This window comes from Chiloscyllium plagiosum, unplaced genomic scaffold (genome assembly GCF_037043375.1).
Source record: "Chiloscyllium plagiosum isolate Xiang-an unplaced genomic scaffold, Cpla_swu_hap1 HiC_scaffold_33, whole genome shotgun sequence".
NCBI classification, from domain to species: Eukaryota; Metazoa; Chordata; class Chondrichthyes; order Orectolobiformes; family Hemiscylliidae; genus Chiloscyllium; species Chiloscyllium plagiosum.
In genome coordinates this window covers 69,286,945-69,312,379 of record NW_028270171.1, presented here as the reverse complement: position 1 = coordinate 69,312,379, position 25,435 = coordinate 69,286,945, and the positions used below count along the sequence as shown (strand labels likewise).

The window sequence follows — 25,435 nt, the reverse complement described above, 5'->3', positions numbered from 1 at the left end:
CTCTGAGATACACTGTGACACTCTCTGACCCGGTCTGACACTCTCTGAGTCAGACTGTGACACAATCTGACTCTCTCTGACACTCTCTGAGACACATTATGACACTCTCTGACAGACGAAGTCCCACTGTGACATTCTCTGACTTTTTCTGACACTCACTGAGACAAACTGTGACACTCTCTGAGACACACTTGAGACTCTCTGATTCACTGTGACATTCTCTGAGACACACTGTGACACTCTCTGACACACTGTGACACTCTCTGACAGTCTGTGACAGACTGTGATAATTTCTGTGACACACTGTGACACTCTCTCGCACATGGTGACATTCTCTGACACACTATGACACTCTCTGAGACACACTGTGTCACTCACTGTGACACACTGTGACACTCTCTGAGACACACTATGAAACTCTCTGACACACTGTGACACTCTCTGACAGATTGTGACACTCTCTGAGACAAACTGTGACTCTATCTGACACTCTCTGCCATTCTCTGAGACACACACCGACTCTCTCTGACAGATTGTGACACACTGAGACACTCTCTAGTTCTCAATGACACGCTCTGAGATGCACTGTGACACTCCCTGACAGACTGCAACACACTGTGACACTCTGATTCTCAATGACACTCTCTGAGATGCACTGTGACCCTCCCTGACAGACTGTGACACACTGTGGCACACTCTGATTCTCAATGACACTCTCTGAGATACACTGTGACACTCTCTGACAGACTGTGACACACTGTGACACTCTCTAATTCTCTCTGACTCGCTCTGAGATGCACTGTGTCACTCTCTGACTGACTCTGAGACACACATTGACTCACTCCGACACTCTGTGACATACTCTGAGACAGTGTGACAGTCTCTGACACTCTGTGAAACAGACTGTGACACTCCCTGACTCTCTCTGACACTCTCTGAGGCAGTCTGCGACACTCTCTCACTCTTTTTGTCTCTCTCTGAGACACAGTGTAAAACTCTCTGACAGACTGTGACTCTCTCCGAGACAATCTCTGACACTCTCTGAGACAGACTGTGACACCCTCTGACTCCCTCTGAGTCACAGTACGATGCACTGTGATGCTCTCTGACACTCTCCGACACTCTCTGAAACACACTGTAACAATTTCTGACAGGCTGTGACACACTGTGTCAATCTCTGACTCTCTCTGACAATCTCTGAGGCACACTATGATACTCTGACAGACTGTGACAAACTGTGACACTCTCTGACTTTCTCTGACACTCTCTTAGACACACTGTGACACTCTCTGACCATTTCTGTCACTCTCTGAGACACACTGTGACACTCTCTCACAGACGGTGACCCTCTCAGAGACAAATGCTGACCGTCTCTGAAACTCTCTGAGACACAGTATGACACACTGTGACAATGTCTGACTCTTTCTGACCACCTCGCAAATACACTGTAACCTTCTCTTACAGATTGGGACACACGGTGACACTCTCTGAGACACACTGTGACACTTTCTGACTCATTCTGTCACTCTCTGTGACTCACTCTGATCCTCTCTGCGACAGACTGTAGCACTCTCTCACAGACTGTGACATTCTCTGAGACAAATGCTGACACTCTCTGACCCTCTCTGAGCCACAGTATGACTCACTGTGACACTCTCAGACTCTCTCTGACACACTTGGAAATACACTATAACCTTCTCTAACACACTATGACACACTGTGACACTCTCTGACTTTCTCTGACACTCTCTGAGGAACACTGTGACACTCTCTGACTCTCTCCGACAGACTATGACACATTGTGACATTCTCTGGCTTTCTCTGACACTCTGAGGAACACTGTGACACTCTCTGACAGACTGTGGCACACTCTGACCCGCTCTGAGACAGACTGTGACACTCTCTGATGCTCTGTGACACTCTCTTAGACATGCTGTGACACTCTGTGACTCTCTCTAACACACTGAGACACCCTGTGACACTCTCTGACAGACGGTGACACACTGTGAGACACTCTGACTCTATCTGACTCTCTCTGAGGCACACTGTGACACTCCCTGACTCACTCTGAGACACACTGTGACACTCGTTGACACACTGTGACACTCTCCGAGACACACTGTGGACTCTCTGACACTCTCTGAGACAGACTGCGGCACTCTCTGACTCTCTCTGACACTCTCTGACACACTATGACACACTCTGACACACTATGACACTCTGACACACTGTGAAACTCTCTGACACACGGTGACATTCTCTGAGACACTGTGACACTCTCAGAGACACACTGTGACACTTTTGACTCTCTCTGAGACACACAGTAACACCCTCTGACAGACTGTGACCCTCTCTGAGACAAATACTGACACTCTCTGACACTCTCTGACTCACACTGAAATATACTGTAACCTTCTCTGACAGACTGTGACACAATGTGAAACTCTCTGAGACAAACGGTGACACTTTCTGGCACTCTCTGACCCTCTGAGACACCCTGTGACACTCTCTGAGACACACTGTGACACTCTCTGCCCCTCTCTGACCCTCTCTGAGATACAGTGTAACACTCTCCGACTCGCTCTGAAACACACTGTGACAATCTCTGATAGACTGTGACATACTGCGACATACTCTGACACTCACTTAGACACACTGTGACACCTCTGACTCTCTCTGACATTCTCTGAAACACACTGTCACACTCTCTGACAGACTGTGACACTCTCTGCCCGACTGCGATGCTATCTGACACACTGTGAGACACTGTGACACTCTCTGAGACACACTATGACACTGTCTGTCTATCTCTGACACTCTCTGAGACAGACTGTGACGCTCTCTGACACTGAAGCACGATGTGACACTCTGACTTCTTCTGTCAATCTCTGAGACACACTGCAACACTCTCTCACGGACTGTGACACTCTCTGACAGTCTCGGAGACACAGTATGACACACTGTGTCACTTTCTGACTCTCTCTGAAACACTCTGAAATACACTGTAACTTTCTCTGACAGACTGTGACATACTGTGAAACTTGCTGAGACGCACTGCAACAAATTCCGACTCTCTCCGATGCTCTGAGACAAACTGTGACACTTTCTGACAGTCTATGACACACTGTGACATTCTCTGACTTTCTCTGACACGCTCTGAGGCACACTGTGACAATCCCTGACAGACTGTGGCAGACTGTGACACTCTCTGATTCTCTGAGACACACTGTGACAGTCTCTGACTCTCTCTGATACTCTGAGACACACTATGACACTGTTTGACTCACTTCAACACTTTCTGAGACACACTGTGACACTCTCTGACTCTCTCTGACACTCTCTGAAACACACTGTGACAATCTCTGAGACACACTAGGACACTCTCTGATCGACTGTGACACTCTCTGACACACGGTGACATTCTCTGAGACACTGTGACCCTCTCTGAGATGCACTGTGACACATTCTGTCTGTCTCTCTCTGACCCTCAGAGACACACTGTGACACTCTCTGAGACACACTGTGACACTCCCTGCCTCTCTCTGAGACACTCGGTCACTCTCTGAGACACAGTGTGACACACTGTGACATTTTCTGACTCTCTCTCACACTCTCTGACACACACTGTAACTCTCTCTGACAGATTGTGACACACTGTGACACTCTCTGACTCACTCTGAGACACACTGTGACACTTTCTGACTCTCTCTGAATGTGACATTCTGTGGGACACTGTGACACTTTCTGACTCTCTCTGACACGCTCTGATACAGAGTGAGACACTCTCTGACTCTCTGACACTCTCTGAGATATAGTATGACACATTATGACATTCTCAGACTCTCCCTGACACACTCTGAAACATACTGTGACACACTACGACACTCTCTGTCACATGGTGACATTCTCAGAGACACTGTCACTCTCTGACACTCTCTGAGTCACACTATGACACTCTCTGAATCACTCTGTCACTCTCTGAGACACACTGTAACACTCTTTGACAGACTGTGCCCCTCCCTGAGACAATTGCTGACCCTCTCTGGCACTCTCTGAGTCACTCTGTAACACTCTCTGACAGACTGTGACATTCTCTGAGACAAACACTGACACTCTCTGACACTCTCTGAGACACAGTATGACACACTGTGACACTCTCTGATTCTCTGAAGTACACTGTGACACTCTCTGAGACATACTATGACACTCTTTGACAGGTTGTTACACACTGTGACACACTCTGACCCGCTTTGAGACTGACTGTGACACTCTCTGGCATTCTCTGACACACTCTGTAACACACTGTGACACTCTCTGACAGACTGTGACAAACTGTGACACTCTCTGTCTTTCTCTGACATCTCTGAGGCAGACTGTGACACTCTTTGACTGGCTGTGACACACTGTGACACACTCTGACCCTCTCTGAGACCGACTGTGACACTCTCTGACACTCTCTGAAACACACTGTGACACTCTCTGACAGACTGTGACACACTGTGACACTCTCTGAGACACACTGTGACACTTTCTGACTCTATCTGACTCTCTGAGACTCTCTCTGACCCTCTCTGAGGCACAGCACAACACACTGTGACACTCTGACAGATTGTGACAAACTGTGACACTTTCTGACACTCTCTGAGGCAGGCTGTAACACTCCCTGACAGACTGTTACACACTATGACACTCTCTGACTCACTCTGATACTCTCAGAGGCATACTGTGACATTCTCTGACTCTCTCTGACACTCTCTGAGACACACTGACTCTCTCTGACAGACTCTGACACACTGAGACACTCTCTGAAAATCTCTGAGACACACTGTGACACTCTCTGGCAGACTGTGACACTATCTGATTCTCACTGACACTGTCTGAGACTCACTGTGACACTCTCTGACACTCTCTGACTGACCGTGAGACACTGTGAGAATCTCTGATGCACTGTGACACTCTCTGAGACACACCGTGACACTCTCTGAAACACACTGTGGCTCTCTCTGGCACGCTCTAAAACGTACTGTGACACTCTCTGACAGACTGTGACACACTGTGATACTGATTTACCCTGTATTAAGCACTGTCTGACTTTCTCTCTGACACACTGTGACAATCCCTGACACACTGTGACATCCATTGAGACACTTGACACTTTCTGACACTCTGTGAGACACACTGTGACACTCTCTGACACATTGTGACACTCTCTGCCTCTATCTGACACACTATGACAATCTCTGACATACTACGACACTCTCTAAGACACCGTGACACTTTCTGACACTCTCAGACACACGCTGTATCCCTCTCTAAGACACTCTGATAACCTCTGATGCTCTCTGAGACTTACTGTGACACTCTCTATCAGACTGTGACACTCCCTGACTCTCTCTGACACTCCCTGAGACACACTGTGACACTCTCTGAGACACACTGTTACACTGTCTGACCCTCTTTGACACTCTCTGTAACACACTGTGACACTCTCTGAATCTCTCAGAGACCCACTGTGACACTCTCTGTAACACACTGTGACACTCTCTGACTCTCTCTGACACTCTCTGAGTCCCACTGTGACACTCTCCGACACTGTCTGGGACATACTGTGCAACTCTCTGATACACTTTGACAATCTCTGACTGTCTTTGAGACACACTGTGACATTCTCTGACACACTGCGACACTCTCTGACACGCTATGACATTCCCTGCCTCTCTCTGACTCACTGGGAAACTCTCTGAGACACATTGTGACACCCTCTGACTCTCTGAACACACTGTGACTATAATAGAAAATTATCGATTTACTGTGAAATTAATTATCCATATACTGTGAAATTAATTACCATTTACTATAAAGTTTAAAGAGAATGCTTTGTTTAAATCAATACTGTGCTGAGCTTTGTAAACGATGCTTTGATGAAGGGTTGCAGTTAGCTTATCTCTGTTTGATTTCTGGAAGCATTCAACTCGCCCTTGCGAAAGTCGAACTCAGCGAAAGCTGAATAACTGTTATGTCCAGCACCAGGGGATGAGAGGATAACAACTTGAGTTTCCCCAGTCTGTGCCCTTGAGAGTGTGATAAGGAACGCTATAAGGCAGGTGTCTGTGTAAATGTTTGGGTACTCATTGCATTGAGGCATCTGACTTAGTGTAATGGGTCAATCTTGTAAAATGTTTAATACAGACCCTTGTTTTCATCTTGCTAATTATTATTTCAAGTCAATTTAATTTCTCTGACACTAAACTTGGGGGCTCGACCCGGGACCCCGCGACTGGATGAGATTCTGAAGATTCCCAGGAAGCGCAGGTGCCAGCACCTTGAAGGTCTTTCACTTCATCTCGAGTGCTGAATTGGACCTTTTGCGTGAGAGGACTGGAAATCTGTGGATTGCCCTAGCGCCGGGATTTCAAATCAATTAAGGTTGGGTAATAGTCGTGGTTTACGTAATCCTACATAGAGAGTCATTTTAAGAGAATAAATACAGCAGGAAAAGGGTTCAGTGAACTCTCACGTGGTATTAGAGTAAAACCCCAAGGGAAGGGGATTGCTGTCTCAAGAGTGTTTAAGAGACAGCAAGGTTAAGGCTGGCTTTAGACTTGGAACCACTACTGGCTGAGTTGGACTCGCCTAAGACGTACCAGGTACGTGGTTTCTTGGTTTACGAAAACCAAGGCCTTGAGGCGGACGTGCCCAGTGTGAGAGGGGACCTCCAGAGGTAAAAGTAAGTCAAAAGGGAATAGATAACTGTACCACTAGAGCGAGAGACAGAGAGAGAGAGAGAGAGAGAGAGAGAGAGATGAATACTTTTCCAGTTAAACTAAAAATGGGTTCTGGCAAGAGCAAACAAAGGGAGAGTCCACACAAAATTTGGAATAGTCAACCAAAATGTTTTAGTAAAAGACAGCTGGAAATATTAAGGTTGAGGTAGGAGGAGAGAGAGAAAGAGAAAAGGGACGGAAAGATCGAACCTATGAATTGGAGTGCTTCTTGTACGTGGAAGGCTGAGGCTGATATCAGAGAAAGGAAATCTCAAGTAAAGGACAGACCAAATACACGTACAAACACCAGTGCACATGCGGGAAACAACCTAACGAAGCTGTACAGTGTCTGAAATCTGTTTCAGACCCTGACCTTGATGACTGCCCTCCGAGACCTGCCGCCCCCCCTACGAGATCTGCCTGGTGAAAGTTCCACGTCAGCGGCCACCGCCTCAGGGCCTGCTAGATCACCGATAGCACACCATACCCGCAACAGACCGAAGCAAGAAGGCCAAAAAAAGGACGACCACTCCAAGATGGAAAGGCATCCAAGGCCTGTCCGTGATCACCCCCCGACGGATGATGAATCCGTGGGGGTACTGGCCTACGATCATCTAACCAGGTCGTTCTGCAAGCCCCAATGGTTGATGTTGCAGGTCCAGAAGGGCGCCCAGTGTTGGCCCACCAGCCATTGACCATGAGCGATCTGGAAGTGCCTGTGGGCAGTTGCCTGACCCACGCGAGGTTGGAGCTAATAAGAAGTGACAAAGTTCTGTACTGAGTTCTGTCCCATGTCACATGAGATGAGACGTCTCCTGGGATGAAAACCAGGTGCCAATGTCACCAAACACAAGTATACCTGGCCAGCTGCAAACGTCCATGTCAGAGCAGCCAACCCGCAAGGGGAAGAGAAAGGAGACTTTAATGCTTTTGTTGCAGCGCTGGCAACCGCCTGTAGGGAGGCATTCCCAGTGCGAATGGATATGACCAAAACAGCAATGTGAAAACAATGGGAATGTGAGAGAGTGTCCCAGTACCTTACGCACCTCACTGAAGTCCATAACGCACACAGTGCACTGAGACGACATGAGGACATAACGACGGCAGAAATCACACTGTATGAGGCACATCTGAGGAACAGCTTCATCATTGGAATGAAGGAAGAAATAGCGAAAAAGGTAAAAGACACATTTATTACCTGGGACACGGGAAAGCTGAATTTGATAGAACAACATGCGATACATGCTGAAATATTGCTTACCCAAGAGAAGGATAAGCGGAAACTAAAGATGGAACAGCAAACACATAAAGCTCAGCTTACTCTGATGCAAATGGTCACCCAGCTGTTGGAGGGAGGTACTGCAGGAAGAGAGAGAGGCAGAGGGGGAGGTCGCGGAAGAGGAAGAGGTCGCAAAAAAGGCGCTGATAGAGGTAGATCTGGCGGGTGCTTTGTTTGCAGAGCAATGGACCACTGGATGAGGCAGTGCCCACACAGACAGCCTCACTCGGTTTTGGAGGCGGGACAGCAGGGTGACTGTCAGGGGAAGGCTGAGGTGGAGGTGCACAGCCCACAAGGTACAGGTAAGCCTCTTTCCCTTACACTTGACAATGAAGATTCACTTATGCTCATCTCTTCTACTAACCTTTCGCGCACTGCAACATATCACACCTCAATGTTCAGCACTGAGATTTCGAATTGTGGACAGTACATCCAATATCACAATGATGCATATCATTCGATGCCCACCACTATGTTATATGTGGAAGGTACATCAGTTACCTTTTTGGTAGCTACAGGGGCAACACACTCAGTCCTTAAATTAAGCCAGTTTAGACAATCGACACAAATAAAGATGAGTGAAAGGTTCCTGAACACAATGGATGCATCCGGAGTCATGATGCGGGAGAGATTTTCTGCACCTCTACTATGCAAAACTAGTAACAGGGAAACATTCCAATTTTCCTTCTTGTAATCGGAATTTTGTCCTTTAAATCTGATGTGTCGGGATTTCATAGGGACACTGGGGTAGGATTTGGTCAGTACTCCCACGGGGTTGCAGGTAATTCAAAGGAAGATTGCAGGCTGTAAAATATGACCCACGACCCCTGATGTATGTGTATAAGTGGCGATTAAGCCAGAGAGCGATACGTTCAGTGAGCGATTCACTCACCCTGGAAGCAAGCAACCATGTTAATCCTACTAACACCGAATTTCTTGCTGGAGACATGGTGCACTGCACAGCACACATACACCGTGATGGCCCTGACGAACCATATGAGAAGGATTGGTTCAGGAGATTGGTTAAAACAAGATTAGCTGTTATTGTGTGAATTTTAATGGAGTGATCACAGATGTGCGGTCAGTATGAACTTATCCAAAGTATCTGTGACGGTCAACTAGACCCTATCTTTTTGATGTGGAAGGCTCTGCTCTGACGTGTCACTGGCGAAGGTGTCCAGTAACAGTTGGCAGGATTTGGGAGCATGGGTGCTAAAGGCACAAAGAACAAAAGGTTGGCGCTCGAGGGACGAAGTGGGTATCTGGTTAAATGCAGATATGCGGACATATAAGAAGAAACTAAGCTGGCTAACTCAGGCAGATAGGACAGTCCAGGTAACCCCCGCTAGCCCTGAGAAGCCAAGGAGTGTAGCCTAACGTTTCCCTAAGTTAGAAGTCACGGACCCAAAATTAAAAATGGTCCCGACTGAGTTTTGGACAAAGGACAATCATAATGTAGGGCTCATACGGGGCTGTTAACCCTAACGGATAACCCCGAAGTCTGAGTATCGTCCTTGCAGAGCACAATACCTGTTAAAACCCGAGGCCACAAAAAGAATTACTCCAGTCTTTGAATCCCTCCTAAAGGCTGGAGTGATAATCCCCTGTGAAAATTCACCGGTGAGAACCCCCATTTATCCAGTCAAACAGGCAAACATTCCTGGTGAACCGGAGGAATGGAGATTTGTTCAAGACCTGCAGGCAGAAATAACGCTGTTGTTCCACATGCCCCAAATGTTCCCAACCCCTGGACTGGCTCAAATTCCACCGGACAGGAAATGGTTCTCTGTTGTGTATTTAGCAAATACCTTCTTTAGCATACCGGTGCACCCAGATAATCAATTGTGGTTCGTTTTTTCATTCAAAGGGTAATGATATACCTTCACGTGAGGTTACTGTGAGTCCCCCACCATATGTAATGGGGCGCTGCGCAGGAGTCTGGAGGCTCTTGTTCAAACCCTGGGGTCAGTGTTTCTGCAGTATGTAGATGATTGCTTGATATCGGCACCAACAAAGGAACAATGTGGAAGGAGACCCTTGCGTTGCTCTGCCATCTAGCGCTGGAAGGGCACAAAGCCACTATCGCAAAGCTAGAATTTGTGCAACAACAGTTGAAGTTCTTAGGTCACCTAATATCTGAATAAGGGAAGGCTATTGGTCCAGACAGAGTTCAAGCAATCCAGCAAATTCCAAAGCCTCATACGAATAGACAATTGCTCTCCTTTTTGGCCATGTGCTCCTACTGTAGGATGTTTATCGCACATTACGCAACCCTTGAGGCGCCCCTAAGTGACAGAGCCCATGGCAAAGGGTTGCAGAACCAGAGTCCGTTACAGTGGGCCCCAGAAGCCGAGAGTGCCTTTTTTGAATTTAAAAGGGCGCTCCAAACTACACCTACGCTGGGAATTCCGAACCCAAACAAGCCTTTTGTACATACGGTAGATGAGAAGCGTGACTGCATGACATCTGTGCTGATGCAGCATCATGGGGGAAGATTGAGGCCGGTAGCATATTTTTCAGCTAAACTAGACCCTGTAGCAGCAGGATTGCCTCAATGCCTGTGAGCTGTGGCTGCAGCTGAAAAGGCTGTTGTAGCAACCAGGGATATAGGCGGCTACGATGAATTAACCCTTCTGGTCCCACAAGCAGTATCCTTACTACTTTCCGAGAAAAAGACCGCACATGTCAGCAGAACGTTGGCTCCGATACAATACTGTGTTATTGGAGATGCCTAACATTAAAATAAAGCGATGTAATGTCCTTAACCCTGCTAACCTTCTCCCCAAAGAAGGAGATGGAGACCCACACGGACTGTGTTGCTGTAACTAATGACATTTGCAGCCACAGACCAGATTTGCAGGATTCACCATTTCAGAATCCAGATATGGAATTTTTTGTGCATGGGTCAGCATTCAGGAGCAAGGAGACAGGCCAGAATTGTGTTGGGTATGCTGTAGTGACTATCTATGAGGTAGTAAAAGTGGGATCACTCCCTTCTCATCTGTCAGCGCCAGCAGCGGAGCTGATTACCTTGACTGAGGCCTGTAAATTGGCTGAGGGAAGGACAGTGAATATTTACACCGATAGCAGATATGCATTCGGGGTTGTACATGATTTTGGAACCCTGTGAAAACACAGGGGCTTCTTGATCTCCACGGAAAGCCCATCACACACCGCGACCTGATTTCCGACCTCCTGGAAGCGGGTCCTGTTGTCTAAATCAATCGCTGTGTGTAAGTGTGAAGCTCACAGAGAAAATAATGATCTTATTTCCCAAGGCAATGCAAGGGCAGACTCAGCAGCAAAAGCAGCATCCCAGCAGCCGCCATCTGAGTAGATTAACATGTGTATGATAAAAATTTGTACCCAAACAACAGATGTACGGGAGTTACAGTCACAGGCCACACCGGGAGAAAAGCGTGAGTGGACGAAAGCAGGATGCAGCGTGAGGGAAGGAGTATGGTGTGGCTCCAATGGTAAACCCTGTCTACCACCATCATTATTTCCATTCTATGCCAAACTGACACACGGTAAGGACCATGTGTCAAAAGGGGGGACGTACAACAGTATTTTGGCACACTGGTACACTTTGGGATTTACTCATTACTCCCAGAAATATTGTGAGCCTTGTGTTATCTGTGCTACTATTAATGTGGGGAGGGGAATACAGATGAGTCAGGCAGTACACCCCCAACTCCAAAAACCTTTTGAACATTTACAGATGGATTTCATTGAACTACGCCCAGCGAAGGGAAAAGATATTGTCTGGTAATAGTGGATATGTTTTCCAAATGGTTGGAAGCGTTCCCCACTTCTAAACAGGATGCCAGTGCAGTAGCCAAAGCTTTGCCAACTGAGATAATTCCAAGATGGGGCATCCCTGAAAGGCTTAGGAGCGACAATGGGACACCATTGGCCAATAATGCCTTACAGCAGATCAGTGATTATTTAGGAATAAATATGAGCCAACACTGTGCCGACCACCCAGCAAGTGGTGGGGCAGTGGAAAGAGAAAATGCTACCCTAAAAAATAAATTGACAAAATATTGTGAGAAACTAGGGGTGACATGAACAAAGGCACTCCTCATTGTGCTGATGTATATGAGTTCGAGGAGGAGAGGAAGAGCTAATCTTATCCAGTTTAAGATTTTGTTTGGTACACCATCCAACACAGGGATTGGCCCAAGACCTAAGATAAGACAGATAACAGACCACTGTGACGATGAGATGTTGTGTTACTGTATAAAACTCTCTACACTTTTGTCTCAAACACAGAATCAAGTAAAAGCAGCACTATCCCAACGAGTAGAAGGGAAGCTGCACGATCTAGAACCTGGAGACTGGATAGTGGTGAAAGACTTCAGGAGGAAAAACTGGAAGGTGGAGAGGTGGCTGGGACCGTTTCAAATGCTCCTCACAACACAGATAGCTGTTAAGATCGCCGATGTCTAGCTATCTAGCTCTGTACGTTTTTTAAAATCTGGCTCTTTTTTTTCCCTTGTTGTCATAAAATGGCAAAAAAGGGGGGGGGGGGGGCGGGGTGGAATGTAATTGAAAATTAACAAAATTAACATTTACTGTGAAATCTGAAACATTTGCTAAATCTAACACTCGGCTAAAACTAACACTTTGCTAAAATTGTAAGTAGACAACCTGACTTTGCTGGATTCTGCAAGCAGACAACTTGGCCTTGCAGGGCATGCAAAACAGTCAAACTCAGCAAGAGTCAGAGAAAACATAAACTTCATATCAACAGCCTAATGTTCCCAATTCTTATCCTTGAGTGTGTGATAAGGAAAAGTGAAATGTTTAAAAGGCATATGTGAAAGCTGTTCAGCCCCTCCATGCAGTATTTTGCCAAGTGTATTTACCCCTGTAGAGGTTTCAGTAAAGCTTTTTATTTGCTCTTGCTAACGTTTGAGACGAGTCGAATTTATTTCCACAACAGTAAGTATGCCTCATTATTACACCGATATAAACATTAGGAATAAATCGCAAATACCCTAGGCATTTGACATCATGCTGCTGCAACAAATTATCCTGACACAGCACTATGACTGGAATAATTGATCTCACCCACAATACTACAATCTCTCAGTGCCACAGGATCGCAGTGGTTCGAGGCAACAAGATACACACCAACAATCTTATGATAGCAAATTAAACCTTGTTGATACTCAGACTTGGAAGGAATTGTCACGTTAAAAATTTTAAACAAGTAGATTTGGAGGACCATCTTAAAGAGGAGATGCAGCTGGGGAAGTGAAGATGTTTAGTGAATGAGTCAATCATTTTAACTGAGCTCAAGAGAAATGCATGTTTTTTCTTTACATCTGCTACCATGTGGAACTATCTTTGTCAGCCATTGTTGTGGGATATTTACACTCTTCTTCTAACTCAGCTTTCTGAAATTGTCTATTAAATGACCCTTGATTGTATTTTAGTTGGTAAAATCTACAGCACCATCTTCATTGACCTGCTCTGACACTAGCTTAATAAACTGACCTTTCCGTACATGTCCATACATGTGTTTTCCATTTGCATCTCTATTCTAGTTGTTTCTTGTAAATCCAATGTTTCTGAGGAACAAATTATTCTCCCCAAATGGTAGCCTCTGGAAGTATCCTCAATATTTTAGTTATATTATATTGGCTGTTCTTTATTACAGGGTTTGTCTCTTCTCTTATGTAGCGACATGGTAATTGAAAACTCTTCAGTCCTCTGACCACAATTCCATATTTATGGAGCATTAAATAGTTAAGAATAATCACTTTGCTGTTGTGTCCAAACCTCAGAAACACTCAGACATCCCATCCAGACTGAGCAAATGTATTAATTTACCACGGTATAAAACAAATTGGTTTGAATGGGGGTTAAGTGAACCTGCTCGTTCAGTGATTGTAGTTAATGTCAGTCTCCATGCATCAAATTATTTCACTAACAGGTTTACTTCCTATTAATAAGGGGTCTTACATTGTTATCACATTGTATCAGTCGGAACTTCACCTTCAGCAATAACCAGGATCAACCGTTCAAGAGTAAGGGAGAAAAGAGATCAGAGTCTGAGAACAATACACTGGAATGTTCCAACAATGGACCAGGATATGAGAACAATAGACTGGAATGTTTATATTTGGGTCGTTACAATCTTCCTCAAGATTGGGTGGATCTTAAGTCTGCTTTGCTGGTTCAAGCTGATTTCTATCCTCTCCTCACTATTATTCCTAGTAAGTCTTTCTATCTGACTATGAATTCAATAAGAACCTTGTTGAACTAACTTACTGACCCAAAATTTAAATACTGAAGAAAAGGAAGCCGTTGCCATGAATTCTGTCCACAAGCTCAATTCCTTACCAAACAATTTTAATGCCAATATCTGAAGTGGAATCAAACTGCTTATAACTCCAACAAGCACTTCGGATCTAAGCTAATATCTATTTCCATATTCTCTCCAGCACCAATCCTGTTCACGACTAACTCCGCAATATCTCAAGTCTCCCATTTTGTCTCAGTCTAGCTGCTGAATAAACCATCATCTGCACCTTTGTTATATCCAGATTCAACTGTTCCTTTTCTCTTTCAGCCACAAATAATTTGACCAGAAATGTTGAGTGTTCTCCCTGAAAGGTGCTGACTTCAGGAGAGTCAGTGGGATTTTGGTAATATCACTACACTTGCAATCAGAGCCCCAGGCTTTCACCCCAGGCTTCGACTGTGGGTTCAAATACCCTCACTTCACCACCTCCTTCCGCCCCCCACACTCCCCCACCCCCCCGCCCCCAGAAGAACAGCTGGTGGGTTTTGAATTCAATTACAGTCAGTAATAGCAACAATCCGTTGTTGTAGAAATTCCGGTTCATTCAGGCCCTTTTGGGGAAGGATATCTACCATCCTTTCCAAATATGACATCATGATTCCAGACTCTGACAAATGTCTCTGCCTCTTTGTTGTACACTAGAATCACCAAACACACCATTCAATTCAGGGCTGAGAATTATGGAATCAACATAATTCCTGTCGAGTCTTGTGTACTTTGTGTGAATGTTGTGTATATTTCTGATCACCACACTACCACGAAGACGTGGAGGCTTTGGTTTACCAGGATGTTGGCTGGTTTGGAAGGTATTGGCAATGAGGAGAGATCAGACAAACTTGTGTTTTCACTTGAACACTGATGAATGAGGGGGGGACTTGAAAGAAGTTGAAAAAATTCTGAGAGGCATGGACAGAATGGATAGTCAGAGCCTGTTTCCCAGGATACTAATCTCAATTACAAGGGGACATAGTTTTAACATAAGAAGGGAAAGTTTAAAGGAGATGTGAGACAGCTTTTTTACACACATGTTGATAAGCGCCTGGAATGTGCTTCCTAAGGTAATGGTGGAGGTGGATTCAATAGCAACTTCTTGAATTGGAAGGGAATCAAGCGATATAGGCCATGAAAAGATAAAAGGTTTTTCATTTAGAAAGGCATCAAGTGTGAGCACAGTCTTAGTGGGCCGAAGGGCATGTTCCTGTGCTGTGCTGTTCTTTGTTCTTTCTTCTCTCTTTCCTCTATATCTGTTAAAAAGAGTTGCATTCACCTCCTTAGTACACTGTGCAGTAAGCTGTAAGTGCTGAATGCAAGTTCCTATGCAACTCGTTAGAGGGGCTGAATTGTGTATTCCTGTGCCTCAGTAATAGCCTTGAGGAATTCACTGAGGGACGTGTTGTGTGACATTACACGGGAGGGAGGGGTACCAGTTGGCCATTCCGTCCCTGCTACACCATTCAGACAGATCAGCGCTGATCTGACTGTGGTTGAACTCCCTGTCCATCTCTGTCCCCCAAAAAACATGGGATTGCTTGAACATCAAGGACCTACTGAGATCAGCCTTCAATATCTTCACTGCTCCCTGCAGATGAGAATGCCACAGGTAGCATAGCCCTCAGGACAAAGGAGCATCCTCATCTCAATCTAAAATGGGAGCACCCTTACATTTAAAGTGATTGTCCTTACACCAATCACCTCCTATTTGTGACATGATGCACAACAAATAAGAACAGACGTAGACCATTCAACCCCCTCAAACCTGACCCACATAAACACTGGCTCTCTAGTTGATCAAATATCTATCAAATTCAGCCTTCACTGCTCTTTGGGCAACTCGTTGTCAGATACACCCTTATCTCAGTCTGAAATGGAAGAAGTCACATTTTCAAACATTCTACAGTTCCCCTTGTTCGACACAACCGCACATCTACTGCTTGGTGCTTGTTCTAGTGAAGGGGAGCAAGCTAACAACATATAGATTATGTGTTTGGGGGTGGTGGTAGGAGGTTCAGGCGGTTACAGCATTGCAAATGGACAACATAGCAGAAACATCTAGTCTGCGATAAGAAAACATCCATCATTGTCCCTCACAACTAACTTCACTCGAGCAATTGGTGATGGGAGATGTGACCAATAGCCAGCGATACCAGCATTCAACCCAGTCCAGTTATTATTGTGCTCTGAAGGTACCACACTGAAAGGAGTTAACCGATCTGTTTGTTCAGTGACTGTGATTGATGACAGTCTCCATGGATTCCAATTGTGTCACTGGATGGTTTCCCTCTTCTATTAGTAAGGGGCCTCTTACGGCACTTTATCCCATAGTAGCAGCAGGTGCATCACCTCTAACACTAACAGGGATCCGCAGCTGCAGAGACAGGAAGAGGAGAGATAAACATCTGAGAATAGTTTGGAATGATCCATTAATGGATCAAGATTGAGAACATTAGACTGGAATGCTGCAGCAATGGACAGGAGTTTATCCTGGGGTCTTTTCTATCTTTCGTGGTATTGGTCAACATTACAAGATCGGATAGAAGCCGTACTGATGATTATCCAGGCGGGTTACTATCCCATGCTCGCTATTATTGGTGTTCCTGGTAAGTCTTTCCATCTCTATCTACTTATTAATCCTATAAACCATGCTGAACTTTATTGTTATTTCTGTACCTATATTTGACAAAGACGGAAACTATTGTCTTCAGTTTCAAATACAAATTGCACTCATTACCATAAACGTCAGAACCACCCAACACCCGCAGTCCTCACAACCATCTGAGAACTAGACTGTACACTATCACAAATTAACTTTTGCCTTGAATTGATTTATTTTTCTTTACTATCTCCATCACTAAACATACCCACTACCAGATCCGTAATATTCCCAGTCCCCAACTTGACGTCAGTGCAGGTCCCAAATAAATCATTATCTATGCCTTGATACAATTCAGACTTTATCTGTCAAGTTCTCTTCTAAGCGCTCTGTCTGTTACAAAAGGCCATCAGAACCTTGTTTGTGTCTCTAAAGTAAATTCATGACGGGGACAGTGTCAGAGAAGGAATGCCGCTGGACATGTAATTCAGAGGCCCAGATTATTACACTAAAGACACTGTTTCAAATCCAACCTCAGATTATGTCAGAGCTTAAATTCAAATCACAGGAATTTGAAATAAGAGCTAATTTCACTAATATCAACAGTAACAGCACCAGGTTTTGGTCATTAAGTTTATCTATTTCATTGATGCTCTTTTGTAAAGAAATCTAGCATTATTACCTGGTCTGGTTGAAGACTGATGTCAGACCCAAAGCAATGAGCTTGGCTGTTTACTGCCTAAAGTAATGACCTGACAGTAACGGATATTTAGAGAGGTCAACAAATGCTGTCCTTACCAGCGATGCAGACATCCCATGTCATAACAATATTGAAATTTAAACAAAACAAAGAATGCTGCAAGAGATCGGAAACAAAAAATAAATCGAGAAACTGCTGCAGAAACTGAGCAGACTTGGCAGCCTTGGGTCGAGGGAAAAATAGAATTGACATTTCGAGTCCAGTATCCATCCATCATAACTGAACACAGCTTGAAAAGTTTGTGATTGATGTTGGTGACAGGGATGTCTGTTATGAAGGGGAGAAGGAGGGAGTTGAATAGATAGAGAAAGAGAGAGATAAAAGAACATCTGTAGTAAAGGGGAGAAGGAATGAGTTGAATAAATAAAGAGAGGGAGAGAGAACAAGAAGCAAACAACGGAATTTTTGATGATCAGCTGGAAATGAAATAAAAAATGAGAGTAATCTTATTTATTTTTTCTTCTGTTCCTATATTACTGAAAATCATGCCATGTCGGGTATAGACCAAAGTCGCTGTTTAAAGTGAGTTATGTCCCTTTGTCTCTCTTCCCTGAGTGTATTCGTTATCTTCCCTTATTCATTAGTGGGATGCTGGGCCAGTATTTAATTCGCTTTCCTCATTATCAATGAGAAGGTGTTGGTGAGCTGCCTTTCTGACCCACTGCAGTCCGTGGGCTGCAAAGAGTCAGTGCTTAGGTACGTGTGGTTTCATTTCTTTGAGACTTTGTAGTGAGTGATGTAGCTGAGTGGCTGCCTTATTAATTTCAAAGGGCAATTGAGAGTTAAATGCATTGCTGGAGTCACATGTAAGCCCGACCAGCTGAAGGTGGTAGATTTCATTCCCTGAAGGACATTAGAGTGCTTGATAGGATTTTCTGACAATTGACAATGGTTTCATAGCTTCATTTGATTTTATTGAATTCAAGTTTCACCATTTGCCGTGGTGGGATTCGATTCTGGGGTGGGGATCAGCACATGGGTTCCTGGATTAATAATATCACAAAGACATCACCTTCCCTGCATCTCCAACCATCGCCATTAGCAATAGTAATGTTGATGTATGTGTGGCTATGATTGAAACACAGCTATTCGCGATGCGAAGGGATGATTTTGCAAAATATACCTTCCTTCTTAATTTTGTCTTTATTAGAAGATTAGAGGATCGGAAGAGCCCTTGGCGAAAGTGAGTGGGGTGTCTTTGATCATGAGTCACTAGCAGAATTCACACCATGCAGCAAGTAATCAACATAGTATATTGTATACTGTCCGTCATTGAAAAATGATTCAAGTATAGGAGTGAAGACACCTTCCTTCTGTCGTAGAGAGTCGTTCAGAAAGTAATTGGGGCACTATGTATAGATTCTTTCTCCTTTATAAGGAATTATCAGCTTGCCACAGAGAGGCAGTGTAAATGAGTTTCACCGGAATAAGCTGTGTAGTGATGGCATCACGAATAGACTGTGAAAGAAAGGATCTGTATCACTACAAAAAAGAGATGCTTGTATTAAAACTTGAGGGTTATGGATCAACACTCATTATTTTCAAAACGGAACATTGCCAGCGCTAAATAAAACACGTGTTTATCTGCGATACATACTTTCACAATTGGGCAAATATATAGAAAGGAAACGATTTGAAGGACAGGGGAAAAGTGTAGGGAAACGGGGTTACCATGGATGGACATTTTGGTCAGCATGAACCAGTTTGGGCTGAACGGCCTGTCTCTGTTCTGTCGGACTCTATGATACTATACTTACCTGAGTGGGGCCTCATGTTCGTGAAGTGAGAGCTCCAGGTTCTGAATGAATTCTCACTGCCTCAATGTGCAGCTGGTATGTGACCCTGTACTGAACGTCATGCTGTTCACAAATCTGTAAGTAGCCACACTCTGATAGAGTTTGCCATTAACACTAGCTTCTGATCTCCATACAGAACACTAGCCTGTCTTCTCAGCGATGGGAGAAGCCTCCTTGAGACTTGGCACAAACCATCCACTGTCCCTCCTCACTGTCAGCAAAACATGGTATCGTTAATGTAATACATGTGTACTATTAGCAGTGGAACCATGAGGAACAACATGGATCAGCCTGTCTGTGCAGTCTATGCTTCATTGATTTGTCATGTTGGAGCATCAATGATACCCTTCTTTGTATGACAGTCTGGAGGGGGTGAATGTCCTCTTCTCTTCATGCATTAGTGTTTCGAGGTGCGGAATGCCCCCCTCTTGGTCCCAGTGAAAATATTCATGGACATTATTGGGCGACCCTTGGTTCCAAACTTACCAGTGTGATGTACTGACTAGACTCCTTATCTTCCTCGGTAATAGTAGACAGGAAGGGGGCTGGAAGAACACAGCGAGCCACACAACATTGAGTTCTCCAATTTCAGGTGAACTTTCTTCTAATCCACCAACTCACTTCCCAGCCCCTCCCCTCTCTTCCATTCCACTGATCAACCCTTTTCCCAGCTGCCAAACAGATTCAGTCCTCCCATCATCCAACCGAGTGGTACCCCTTCACCTGTGTCCACCTATCCCCACCTCACCACCCTGCCTCCTCTTCTCTCGCCCCGCTCCTTTATCTTTAGCCCCTTTACTGTACCCACAGTAATGAAGAAGTGATATATCCAAGGCGTTGCCTTATCCATCTGCTGATGCTGCCTGGCTTGTTGTAATCTTCAGCCTCCTGCATGTCTACTTTGGATTGCAACATGTGTAGATTTTTTATTTAAAATCTCTTCCTGTGTAGTCGGCTGGAGAAAGCGAGTGGGCTGTGCTTCTTCTTACCAATAGTTTTGATGGGTTGAATGGCTTTCTCACATTCCTTTGAAACCAGCTTGAGATGCTGCATGAGTTTCCTTTTTTTTAACCATGGAAATGTCCAGGTTCTGATCGCACTATTACATGAATGTTGCCAACACTTTAACAGCACAAGTTTGAATGCTGTCTGTTATTGATACTTTAGCACCTGTGGAGGAGACGCAATTATCTGAACATTGTGTGATCTTCCCTGAACATCCCCACTTCTGATCGTATGGTAGAGGGATTGATGAATCAGCTGAAGTTGTTTGTGCTGAGAAACTTTCCCTGAGGATCGCCTACAGAGATATCCAGGGACTGAGAGGATTGATCTCCACCAGCCACATTGTGTTTTGAATGACCCAAACAGTAGGGATTTCAATCTTGTTCAAATCCGAACAACTCTCTCAATAAAGAAGTTTTTCCTTATCTCACTCCTGGTTCTTTTGCTGACAATCTTGGAATGATAACTCCTTGATGCTGTAATGCCAACTAACGGAAACAGAGTATTCCTGTTTTACTCTACAACTTTTTTCATACTTTTGGACACCGCAATAAGTTCACATATTTGTCTGTTCTTCTCCAGGAAGAAAAGCCTTGCAAGAATTGTAACAAGCACTACATTGGAGAAACAGGCAGAAAACTAGCCACCTGGATACATGAACAACAACTAGCCAGAAAAAAAGACATGACCCAATATCACTAGCATCCCTACATACAGATGAGGAAGTACACTATTTCGACTGAATCTGCACATTCATCTCGGACCAGCCAAACAGAGACATGCACGGGATTTCCTGGAAGCATTGCATTCCAAAGTGAACTCTACCAACAAACACATCGAATTTGATTCCATCTAACACTCTCTGAGAAAAAGAACCGGACAAAAAATCACCAATACTTGAAATTACATCACTGACTCAAGGAAACATAAACACATAAATAGCAAGTGGGACACAACAGCAGCACTTCACCAGAGGCTCACTGATAATGTTCCCTCGTATAGTGATGAACCATCTGAAAATGAACTCTCCAGCTCAGCGAGCAAACTGACATCCAGAAAAAGCGCAATTTGTCTCATCATCCCTTTAATTAAATCCTTCATTCCAGTTACCTTTCCGATTTTTTTAAGGTTATTTGTATTCTTCTGCAAAGTAAAGTGGTGTCTGTGTGTGCGTGTGTGTGTGTGTGAGAGAGAGAGAGAAAACAATCCTCTGTAATCTCTGAATTACTCCCCGTGCCATGTGGAAAAGGGGGAAGGATGAGGAAGACAGTATAGCTTGACATGTTGTTAAAAAGCTAGTTCAGAGATGAGGGTTTCAGAGTGTGGGATCATTTGGATCTCTTCCAGGATAGGTGGCGATCTGTACAAAAAATACAGGTTGTATCTTAACTGGACGAACACCAATCCCCTTGTGGGGAGGTGTGCTAATACAAGTCAGATGGATGTGAATAAACCAGGAGAGTGAGAACCAAAGCAGAAGATCAGGATCTAAGCAGAAGGTAGAGGTGAATAGGACATCAGGCACTTTCCCAATCTAATGACCATGCCGAGAGAGGGAATCAAATAAACCCAAAATGTGAGTTGGGAGTTGGAATAAATTATCAAGATGAGGCGCAGTGTTTTCAGAGATTAACAAATAAGGATGGAGAGTGTGGGGGGCGTGAGGGAGTGAGGTGTGTGATATAAGGGAGACAGTGCAGAAGAAAATGTTAAAGGTAAAAGAGGTTGGGGTGGGGAAGTCTGTGATTAACAACTGGCAGAAAACACAGGAAAACTTGCTGTTTGTCAAAGTGATTACCTGGGAAAGAATTTATTATGCTTCAGAGAAATAACACCCTTCTTGCTTGAGGTCTGCATTATAATGGAGGAAAAGCTGTGTTCATATTATGGCTGTAGCTATACTAATGGTGGCAAACAGCTAGAATAATAACAGTTCTGTCGTTGGACAATGCTTACACTCAGCATATAAATTACCCTGGATGTTCCCAGAGATGGATGGCTGCCTTTGGTTGAGTAAGTGCTGAAGCTGCATGAGATGATGCTGGTTTGTAATATAGATACTTACTGAGTACAGTCAAAGGAACAAAGCCGTAACTGCCATTACTTATTGTTTCAGGACATATCAGAGTGTTCATGGCTGCCACTGCAAAAAATCATGCAATGAAAAACAGTCCGATAACGCCTGTGCCAGCAAGTGAATATCCAAAGGCTTTTTAAACGTTTGTGAGGTTACCTGCCTCAAACACCCTCCCAGACAACGCATTCCAGATTCATACCATTCTCTCAGTTCGAAACAGATTCCACAAATCCTCTCTCAATCCCCTGCCTTTCACTTATAAGTGTATCCCTTCGTTGTTGATCCTTTGACAAGGGAAATAGCTTCTGGATCAGTGGTGCTGGAAGAGCACAGCAATTCAGGCAGCATCCGAGGACAGGCAAAATCGACGTTTCGGGCAAAATCCCTTCATCAGGAATAAAGGAAATAGCTGCTGTCTGTTCATCCTCTCCATACCCCTTACGCTCTTGTACACCTGTACCAGGTTCCCTCCTTAATTTTCCCTGCTGCAAAGAAAAAAACGAGCAAATTTAGCCCTCCTCTTTCATACTCACTTTTGAGTACTCTCTTGTCTTGTTACTTCTGACTTGCATCTTCCCAATTTTTCGATGTTAAATTTCATCAGGCCATTGATCTGACTATCTGAATTATTTGTTTATATCCTCCGGTAGCCTAACACTTTCCTCCTGACTGTGATCCACCCAGCTCATCTTTGTGTCATTCATAATATTGCTCATCATTCCACTGCTCCCCACATTCTCACAATCGTCATTTCTGAATATCACAAACAAACCGTGATTTCCTTCCTGTTCTCCAGATGTTAGTCAGATGATGATTTGACAATTCCAGTCTCTTGCTTTTCCTATTTTGGTGAAGTTATGAGTGATGTAGTTAACACATTTTATGAGGGAGCCACAAATAGAATTTTCGACACAGTTGAATTCACCTTTTACACTCTGCCCCTCTGCATGTTTTATTTATAAGCATTGTAAATAATTTAGGATAAACTAGGGTTTGGCACCTTGCGCTGGAACATTAGCAATTTGTGTGGCACTGTTCTTTGTAACATTCCCTGCATTAGCCAGAGCTGAAGAAATTTTTCATCAGCAGGATGGACATGGACTCATTCATTGCTTGTTTAAATCACCGAGTGTGATGAGGATAAATATTCAAATAAATTCTATATTATGGGCAAACTGCAGAAGATCAAATCATATTCTCATATCCACCTTGAATTGGAAGCAAATATATACTGTAAAAAAATCAAAAATATTGAAACACCACGTAGGGGAGAAAGAAACTTGTCATCTGCACTTGATGGAGATATAGAAATATACAGTACAAGTCCAACCTGAACAAAAATCAAGTGATAGAAGAGAATGTACAAGGAATCCTTTCGATATTTTGAATGGAATTCAGATCCCGGTTTTCTTGTACAGTGATGTTTTCTCATCCAATCTAACTTCCTCAAATACAAGCTTTTCCCTGACACTAAAACTTCATCTGCCGTTCTTCCTCCTCCGTCCTACTCTTTTCTTCCACTCCTACTTCCCTTGCACTACCCTTTCTGCTGCTACATACTCTTCCACTGATGATCTCCCTTCACACTCTTCTTTTGCCACTCCCACTGTAAGTTACACCAATTCCCCAGTTACTTCCACTTTCTCTCGCCATCCCTTCCACTTTTTGCTTTCCAACTGGCTTCTGGGCTGCTATTGGTCATCAGTAAATGAGATTAAGATGATCAATGTCTAATAGGAACAGACAATAGTGTGTTTCTGTCATTGTCTGATGCACCGTGAACAGGCTGGTTTTGTTCCCCATGGTACAGAGTGGAGTGTCTTTCTGTCTCTCTGTTGCAGCATTTAACCAAACAGCCTCATCACAAATAGGACAAACCTCTCCTCAGAATCAGGATTCCATGCATCAGTTTTGCCTTAAACATTGTGAGGAGAGTGAGCACATTGTTCAAACAGGCCGTGTACTATCCTTTTGTTCTTTATTCATGTAATTGATTTTCCAATGTCAGTTGAGGTGAGGTCAGAGTAACTTGCGTTGCCTCAAAGTAGTATTTGACTGATGTGACGTCTGGGATCCTGAGTAAACTGTGGTCAATGGGAATCGCAGGAAATCCTGCGCTGGTAATTTCCTCACTGAACAATGACACATTCCCCAGAGCTATTGGGAATGACAAATAAATTCTGCCCTTGCTGGTGCCTTCAAAAACCATGGATACATTTGTCCTGTTAACAACATCAAGATCTATTATGTTTTCAGATTGGACTAAAGTCCACAAAAAGTAAGACCTTGCTGCTTGAATGTCACTCCAGTGAAATCAGGACGTTACAATAAGATTACGTTCCCAATTATTTTCAGTCAGTTACTTTCTGAGGACTGATCGTGCGATATCAGTACACCGAGATCAACGTTTTCTCTGTCCAGCAGCATCGCACCATATTGTCTCAAAGCGGTACCACTCCACAATTCTAATTTATTCACTGGCTTATTCGTCGTGCTAACTAGGTATACTGGGCACACAATTTTCAACAACGTGGAGATGCCCTTGACCCTCTGGAACCTTCCTCCCCTCACATATCCTGCCCTCTGACTCCATGCCCTCCCCAAACTCTACCTCCTGTCGTTTATTTACCATCCCTCCTGAACTTCCACTCTCTGATGCTGAATGTTCTGTACTTAACAAATATCTGAATTTTGCCTCTCTGTGCCCCCACTTTAATGAATTTTAGGCATTACATTAAGTTGAGCTCTTCCTCTGTCTTCGCCTCAGTGCCTGTTTCTTTTGGCAAGATTCCTCTCCCTGTCCCATATACCCCATTACCCAGCTGCAACTCTCTCCCTCCACCTGGAC

General features: G+C 44.3%; 1 pseudogene; it reads left to right on the top strand.

The window, feature by feature from the left end:
* The first annotated feature begins 7,141 nt into the window (after positions 1-7,141).
* LOC148141524 (uncharacterized) lies at positions 7,142-11,492 on the top strand (annotated as a pseudogene).
* The last annotated feature ends 13,943 nt before the right edge of the window (positions 11,493-25,435 follow it).